This window comes from Delphinapterus leucas, chromosome 10 (genome assembly GCF_059928025.1).
Source record: "Delphinapterus leucas isolate spDelLeu-1000000601 "Yukka" chromosome 10, BTC_Dleu_Yukka2, whole genome shotgun sequence".
In the NCBI taxonomy this organism is placed as follows: domain Eukaryota; kingdom Metazoa; phylum Chordata; class Mammalia; order Artiodactyla; family Monodontidae; genus Delphinapterus; species Delphinapterus leucas.
Window position 1 is genome coordinate 48,639,315 of NC_143138.1, and position 8,048 is coordinate 48,647,362.

At 38.6% G+C, this 8,048-nt stretch overlaps 1 non-coding gene across 1 annotated transcript; it reads left to right on the top strand.

Annotated features, from left to right (window-relative positions):
• The first annotated feature begins 203 nt into the window (after positions 1–203).
• Positions 204–310, top strand: LOC115804025 (U6 spliceosomal RNA). Its single transcript, XR_004024834.1, has one exon. It is a non-coding gene; the product is annotated as a U6 spliceosomal RNA (small nuclear RNA).
• The last annotated feature ends 7,738 nt before the right edge of the window (positions 311–8,048 follow it).

Genomic DNA, 8,048 nt, shown 5'->3' on the forward strand with positions numbered 1-8,048 from the left:
GTGGGAGGGAGATGCAAGAGGGAGGGGATATGAAGATATTGTATACGTATAACTGATTCACTTTGTTATACAGCAGAAACCAACACAACATTGTAAAGCAATTATACTCCAGTAAAGATGTTTATAAATTGTTTTTGTTGTTCATAGGATCACATTAAAGTAAGATCTTTCCTACTCAAAGATTATACAAATACTCTCCTGTGGTGCTCGCTTTGGCAGCACATCTACTAAAATTGGAACAACACAGAGAAAATTAGCATGGCCCCTGCGCAAGGATGACACGCAAGTTTGTGAAGCATTCCATATTTTTGTATGCTAACACATATATATGGAATCTAAAAATAAAAAAAAATGGTTCTGAAGAACCTAAGGGCAGGACAGGAATAAAGATGCAGACATAGAGAATGGACTTGAGGACACAGGGAGGGGAAAGGGTAAGCTGGGACGAAGTGAGAGAGTGGCATAGACATATATTCACTAACAAATGTAAAATAGATAGCTAGTGGGAAGCAGCTGCATAGCACAGGGAGATCAGCTCAGTGCTTTGTGACCGCCTAGAGGGGTGGGATAGGGAGGGTGGGAGGGAGACGCAAGAGGGAGGAGATATGGGGATGTGTGTATACGTATAGCTGATTCACTTTGTTATAAAGCAGAAACTAACACACCATTGTAAAGCAATTATACTCCAATAAAGATGTTAAAAAAAAAACCCTCCTGTGGAATTTTCTGTTAGTGTTCTGATGTTCCTTAAACATCAACATTTCTAACATAGCTGAAATTTATTTTAGCAAATTATTGCAAAATTTATTTTTCTCATGGTATGTAACTATTTGCCCCCAGATTGACCCACTTATTTTTGGCTATTGGATTCCCTACTGATTTGAAACGCCATTTTTATTTTATCCTAAATTCTTAGTAAAAACGAGTTTCTGAATGGGTTTTCTCCTCTGTTCCGTTGACCGTCAGTGTGACATTTTAAATTCTTATGCTGTTTAAGGTGAAGTTTGTAGCACATACGTCAGTGCTCCCCCCAGACCACCCTGGTTCCCTTTTACTCTTTGCTTCAGTGCTTTGGAGGCTGAGCTCCTGGTGGCAAACTCTGTCAATTCAATAAACAATGGCTTTAGTATTTTAAGTACAATTCCTAAAGAACATAAAGATTTTGATTCCTCAGAAACTATCCAGCAGAAATTAAACGGAAGAGTGTCTTTCTGTGTCCTTCTTAAAATTTTTAGACATATTTGAGATTTAATCATTTGTTAAATATTTATTATCTACTATATGTCAGACACTATCTCCCTCTCTCTCTACCTCTACAAATTAGTCAAACCATAAAATTATTTTCACATATCTTTCTTAACTAAATATATCATGCACACTTTTCCATTTCAGCTTATGAAAATTCTTCCTCATTTTGTTTGGTGGCTGCATATGGGTGTGCCATAGTTATGGTCATTCTGTTCTCTCTTATTCCCAAAATGAGGTTTATCCTTGCTTTATTAGGTTCAAAATTATGACAGATTCTTTAAAGCAAGGTTTTTCTTTCTAATTTTCTTAATTTGACTCATCCCTTTTTTAGCTGAATTTTACCATCAAATAGTTTTTGCACATTTGAGAGGTTTTGTTTCTTTAATTTTGAATGCCACCATTGTTCTGGAGGAGTCTGAAGGCAGTGGGTTTTCTCTCGTGTCCATCACATGTTCATGTGCACACGCAGGAGCACTTTTCAATATGGTGACTTCAAGAGTCCGTCCTTCTCTCTCCCTCTCCCAGCTCCCCTCGTTTTTTGGTATTAAATTTCCTGAATTTTCTTGTTCCTTATTGATATGTAGATTTAGGTCTCCCATTGTTTGGGGAATAGCTTCTTTTATAAATATTTTTTTCATTTCCATCAGTTTTATTTTTGTTTTCAAATAGCAAATTATATGTATATTTAATCATTGTGACCTATCTTCCATATCTATTATCTTTCATCTTCTTAATAGTTTTTAACCTCTTTGTCATTTTTTTTCCTGCAATATCTTTGATCTTTTTTTTTTTTTTTTTTTGCGGTACGCGGGCCTCTCACTGTTGTGGCCTCTCCCGTTGCGGAGCACAGGCTTTGGACGCGCAGGCTCAGCGGCCATGGCTCACGGGCCCAGCCGCTCCACGGCATGTGGGATCTTCCCGGACCGGGACACGAAGCCGTGTCCCCTGCATTGGCAGGCGAACTCTCAACCACTGCGCCACCAGGGAAGTCCTGATCATTTGAAAACTTTCCTCTATGACTGGGACGTTGTCTTTGGCTAAGTCCATTTTCTTTCTTGATGTTTCAACTTATGTTGCTTTCATTCTTAGTGGGTTTTCTTAGATTTTGGAAGCCGCGTAAATCACTGGGAAGTATGGCTCTCTGTTTCGAAGCTTGATATGAAGTACTTTGTCTAAGTTTATATATATATATAGAACCATGCGTACCATGGCACCTAGACAAATTATATACATATACACCTTGTCTTTCCCTTTATTTTTTCAATTAATTAGATTTTTGGTGTATGATCTGGCTTTGCTCTGCCATTATATCTTGACTTTTGTTCTTTTTCTTTTCTTTTTTTGGCTGCGTTGGATCTTTGTTGCTGTGCATGGGCTTTCTCTAGTTCCGGCAAATGGGGGCTCCTCTTCATTGTGGTACGTGGGCTTCTCACTGCGGTGGCTTCTTTTGTTGCAGAGCATGGGCTCTAGGCACACGAGTTTCAGTAGTTGTGGTATATGGGCTCAGTCATTGTAGCTCATGGGCTCTAGAGAGCAGGCTTAGTAGTTATGACGCGTGGGCTTAGTTGCTCTGCGGCATGTGGGATCTTCCCAGATGAGGGCTCGAATCCGTGTCCCCTGAATTGGCAGGCGGATTCTTAACCACTGCGCCACCAGGGAAACCCTAGGATGACTTGTTTTTGTCTAAAAAATGTCACCTTTAGCAGCATAGTACATGGCCCATCAGTCTCAATTATGCATCCATTTCAGAAAAACCAAAAAAGCAAAATGTACAGGAGTGGGTTGAAGAAATCCAGTGAGTTTTGTGCCCAATTCTGCATTGTGTGGGTTCCTTATTCCCTTTAGTAAATAAATGCACTCATTGATAAATCTGACAAAAATTGGAACAAATGAAAGCAACTAGAAATACCATGTAGGAATTTGTTCACCATGATAACTTTTTTAAATTTATTTTTTTATTGAAGGATAGTTGATTTACAATGTTCTGTTAATTTCTGCTGTACAGCAAAGTGACTCAGTTATACACATATATACATTCTTTTCTATATACTTTTCCATCATGGTTTATTCCAGGATATTGAATATAGTTCCCTGTGCTACACGGTAGGACCTTGCTGTTTTTCCATCCTATATCTAATAGTTTGCATCTACTAATTCCAAACTCCCAATCCATCCCTTCCCCACCCGCCTCCCCTTTGGCAATCACAAGTCTGTGCTCTATGTCTGTGAGCCTGTTTCTGCTTTGTAGATAAGTTCATTTGTGCCATATTTTAGATTCCATATATAAGTGATATCATATGGTGTTTGTCTTTCTCTTTCTGACTTACTTCACTTACTATGATCATCTCTAGTTGCATCCCACCATGAAAAACTAATTCTATTTCTATTTTGCAACATCAGTCTTCAAAGATAATAATAAAATAGTATCTATAATAAAATAGTATCTATGATGACAATAAATTTCAGCATTTTGTACAGAAAGGATCTGTGAAGACTGCCACCAAGAAACGAGAATTTCAAAGCTTTGGTGATGTACTTCAAAGTTCCCACTACAGTTGTTATCATTGTTCTAGTGTTGAGAAATGAGATTCCAAGCAACATTTCTGCTTCTTCCTCCCAGCCACCAACCATCATGTTCACCCTTCTCTTGCTTGTCACACTCTGGGCTGTAGGGGTCTGCCATCGCTTTTTTATGTGATTGATTTGCTCTTGCATATCATGTTTTCCAACCAGATTGAATTGGGGGTTATTTTGGAGGGGACTTTAAATATTTGCAAATGATATTTCCATAGATCAATAGCAATCTGACTTTTAAAAAGTTTTAAAGAAATCTTGACTAGATCTCCACACTTCACCTCCTCATAACATTTTCCCCTTTGCAAAAGCCTATGTAAAAAACTGAATAGTGAGAAACTCCCAGTAGCAGCCCACATATTTTCCCTCCAAATGGGCTTCTCATCTTTTAGGCAGTTTTTCACATGGTTTTGGCTTTCACGCTTTTGGTCATCTGTCATGCTTTGTTCATTAGAACAGGTGGAGATTTTGTTCTATCTTTCCAAAGCATGTAAAACAGAGAGTGTAAAATACAAGACTTTGCTTCAAAGAAATTAAGGAATGAAATGAAGTCTTAGACATATAAAGGAACTTGAAGTTTGAAGCTTTGCTCTTAGGCTCTCTTGACCTCTTAGATGAGTCAGGTTTTTTGGTTTAGGAGAGGGCTCTCTGAAGGAAGCAATGCTGTGTCCTTGAGAGGGATCCACCTTATCTTGATTTTCTGAGGGTAGAGCATCCAGAGTCTGGGGTGGTACTTTTTTTTTTTCTTAATTTTTATTTTATATTGGGCTATAGTTGATTAACAATGTTATATTAGTTTCAGGTGCACAGCAAAGTTATTCTTTTTCAAATTCTTTCCCCTTTTATGTTATTACAGAATACTGAGCAGATTTCCCTGTCCTTGTTGGTTATCTATTTTAAATATAGTAGTGTGTATATGTCAATCCCAAACTCCCAATTTATCCCTCACCCCCCAACCCCCACCTTTCCCCTTTGGTAACCATAAGTTTGTTTTTGAAGTCTGTGAGACTGTTTCTGTTTTGTAAATAAGTTCATTTGTATCATTTATTTTTTAGATTCCTCATATAAGCGATATCATATGATATTTGTCTTTCTCTGTCTGACTTCCTTCACTTAGTATGATAATCTCCAGGTCCATCCATGTTGCTGCAAATGGCAGTATTTCATTACTTTTTATGGCTGAGTAATATTCCATTGTATGTATGTATCACATCTTCTTTATCCATTCATCTCTTGATGGACATTCAGGCTGCTTCCATGTCCTGGCTATTGTAAACAGCACTGCAATGAACATTGGGGTGCATGTATCTTTTTGAATTATAGTTTCTACACATATATGCCTGGAAGTTGGATTGCTAGATCATATGGTAGCTCTATTTTTAGTTTTTTAAGGAACCTCCATACTGTTCTCCACAGTGGCTGCACCAATTTACATTCTGGGATGGTACCTTTAATTTAGCTGTGCCTTAATGCAAACCTACTAGGGATCCCCATCATTAAAACTCCCCAGGACTGAGCTTTCTCCAAGTTATAATCTTTGTTTATATATATATATATATATATATATATATATATATATATATATATATAAAATGTGGCAGACTGCATCTTGCCTCTTCTGTGCCCAGCTCACACAGAGATTTCTGCAACTTTGGGCGCTTGAGGGCCAGCGCACAAACAGCAGCAGAGAACTCATAGTCAGCAGACAGGTGGTAGCCCAGGTGGGACAGTGCTGCCTGGAATCACGTCCAGTGGGACTGCCCAACGGAAGAGGCACCTGAGGGCATGCGGGTGCTAAACAGAACATTTGGGGGAAAGGCAGAGTGCAGATGTCATGTAGTAACTGGACCCATGTGGGAACCCTTGGGTTGGGAGTAACTCAGGGAAGGGTTTATGGGGACCTGTGATATGTGTTAGCAGGAGCTATTAGGGAGGGGGATGGGGAGAAACCAGCAAACATCTGTTGCTATATCTTCTGAGAATAACATCTTTGAGATAAGATATATTTAATATTTCCCTCTCTAACTTAGTGAAAATATAATGGTGCAAGGGGAAATTTCATGCAAGAGTGTACGCAGAGTTTAGTGCTTCTGGTTATCTTTTCAGTAAAAGTTTTGTCACCCAACTCACAGATAACTCATATTCTCAGTAAAATGATAAGTTCCACTTCTGTGGAACTCTATCCTTTCTCTATCCTTTCTATCCTTTTCAAAGGCTTCCCCATATACCCTAAAAATTGAAGGGAGTAATACCTAAACCAAGGTCTTCTAACTCCAAGTTCACTACTCTTTCTACCAAATCATGCTTATTGTAATAGTTTTTCATAATAAAACAGGTTGCATTAATTTTTATAAATTCAGATAAAATATTATTTTAAGGAATTTTAATTAAACTTAGATAAAATAGGCTAAGCCCACTTTGGTAATTTTTATAATATGAATAATGATACTCTGCACTACACAATTTTCAAAGCACTTTCAAATTTTAAATAACCTAAAGAAATGAACAGGGAAGTTATTACTGCCTGTACTTGAGACAGAAGGAAACTGAGGGGCAAGGAAATTAAATGACTTGCCTAAAATCATTCATCACTAGAGGAGATTGTGTCTTGAAACTCTGCGCCATCACAGAAGTCATCCTTATAAATATAGTTTGGCCACACTTACACATTTACTGTCATTTTTTAAAATTTAACTCATCATTGTTCTTCCTTCCCATATTGTCCGGAGTTCTTTTTCTAAGGCATCTATGGTGAACCCTGAAACAAACTTGCTTCCATCTGTAATTGAATAGTTCATTGATTTCCATGAAACTAAAATGAGATCATCTCCACAAGCCACAGATGAATCTTCATCTTTGCCTCCCTCCCAATCCCAGCCTTCTTTTAAAAAGAGCAAGAAGGTTGTCAAAATTGGCACCTTTTAAATTGGCAGTGTATTAGAAAAAGAAAAACAAAAACTTGCCTAGGAAATAATTGAGGTGGGATGTCAGAGGTGTCACCTGCCATGCTACCTGGCAGGTGCTAACCTGCACGGCTGGCGTTGATACTGGCTTTGGTGTCTACTGGTCTCCTCAAGACAATGCTGGGCTTACCCCTTCATCACGGAAGACAGAATAAGAAGCTCACAGATTCTTAGCAAGAAAAAGAAAAATGGCATTCTTTTCTTCCTTCCTGTAGCAGTCAGGAAGATCTTCCATTTAAATCTTTTCAATGTAACCTATAGAAACCACTTCTAGCACTCTTTCTGAAACACACAATCCCAGGACCCTATGTTCCTTCTCCTTCAGTATCAAAATCCAGAATGCTCTCCTTGGATCTCAGTCACTGAAAGAGGCTTTTCTAAAAGGGAATAATTAAGTATCAAGCTACTGATTGAAGAGGATATTTAAAGAGACTCATTAAAGAGGATATTTTAAAATCTTTTTCCACTTTTCTGTTTACTGCTCCCCAAAGATAGCCAATATGATTCAAAGATTGGCTGAAAGTTTGGGAAGAAATGGAGGAGTTGAAAGCACGTGGTGCTGATGACTTGGCCATAGACTCAGAGAACCTTTCAGTGTGGAGGCTTCATTCCCCACATTGCGAGGGGAGGAGAGCAGGAACCTGGGGATGAATCAGATGTGAACTCTGCACGTTCGGTGAGCTGGCGTCCTCCCTCCAGTTTCAGGGGAAGTAGCATTTCCTAGTTACGGAATGGATGCTCAGTTCTGAGACTCAGGGGAAGCACATTTTAAAGTTAGGTGGTGTTTATTTCTACTGGTAGTGTCTTGTTTTTATTTGTCCCTGCAAAGTGGTTAGGCTACGGGGAGTGAGAAATAGGACTACAAAACCAGAAAGATCAAATAAAAGTCTGTTCCATAAAATAATTAGATGTGACTGATGTCAGTCATGACCACTCTGGATACCAGGACATCCATTATTCCAGCTGTCCCCATCACCTTACACCTTTTAACCCTAAAATCCAGGTATTTCAAAGAATTCCACTTGCCACTCAGACTATCTTATTGGTCACTGAGAAATAGTTTGGTGTGTAATTAAATATGATATAAAATATGAACATTTCAGCAATATGGCCGGGTAAGAAATGAGGAAATGAATGAGTGGTGACATAGGATAGATTCTGGAGGTGACCGCTGATCTCTCAATCCTGATCCCACCACTTTCTAGGTATGTAATCTCAGGCAGGTTACTTCAGTCACCTCATCCTAAAAATGGAGATAAAAAC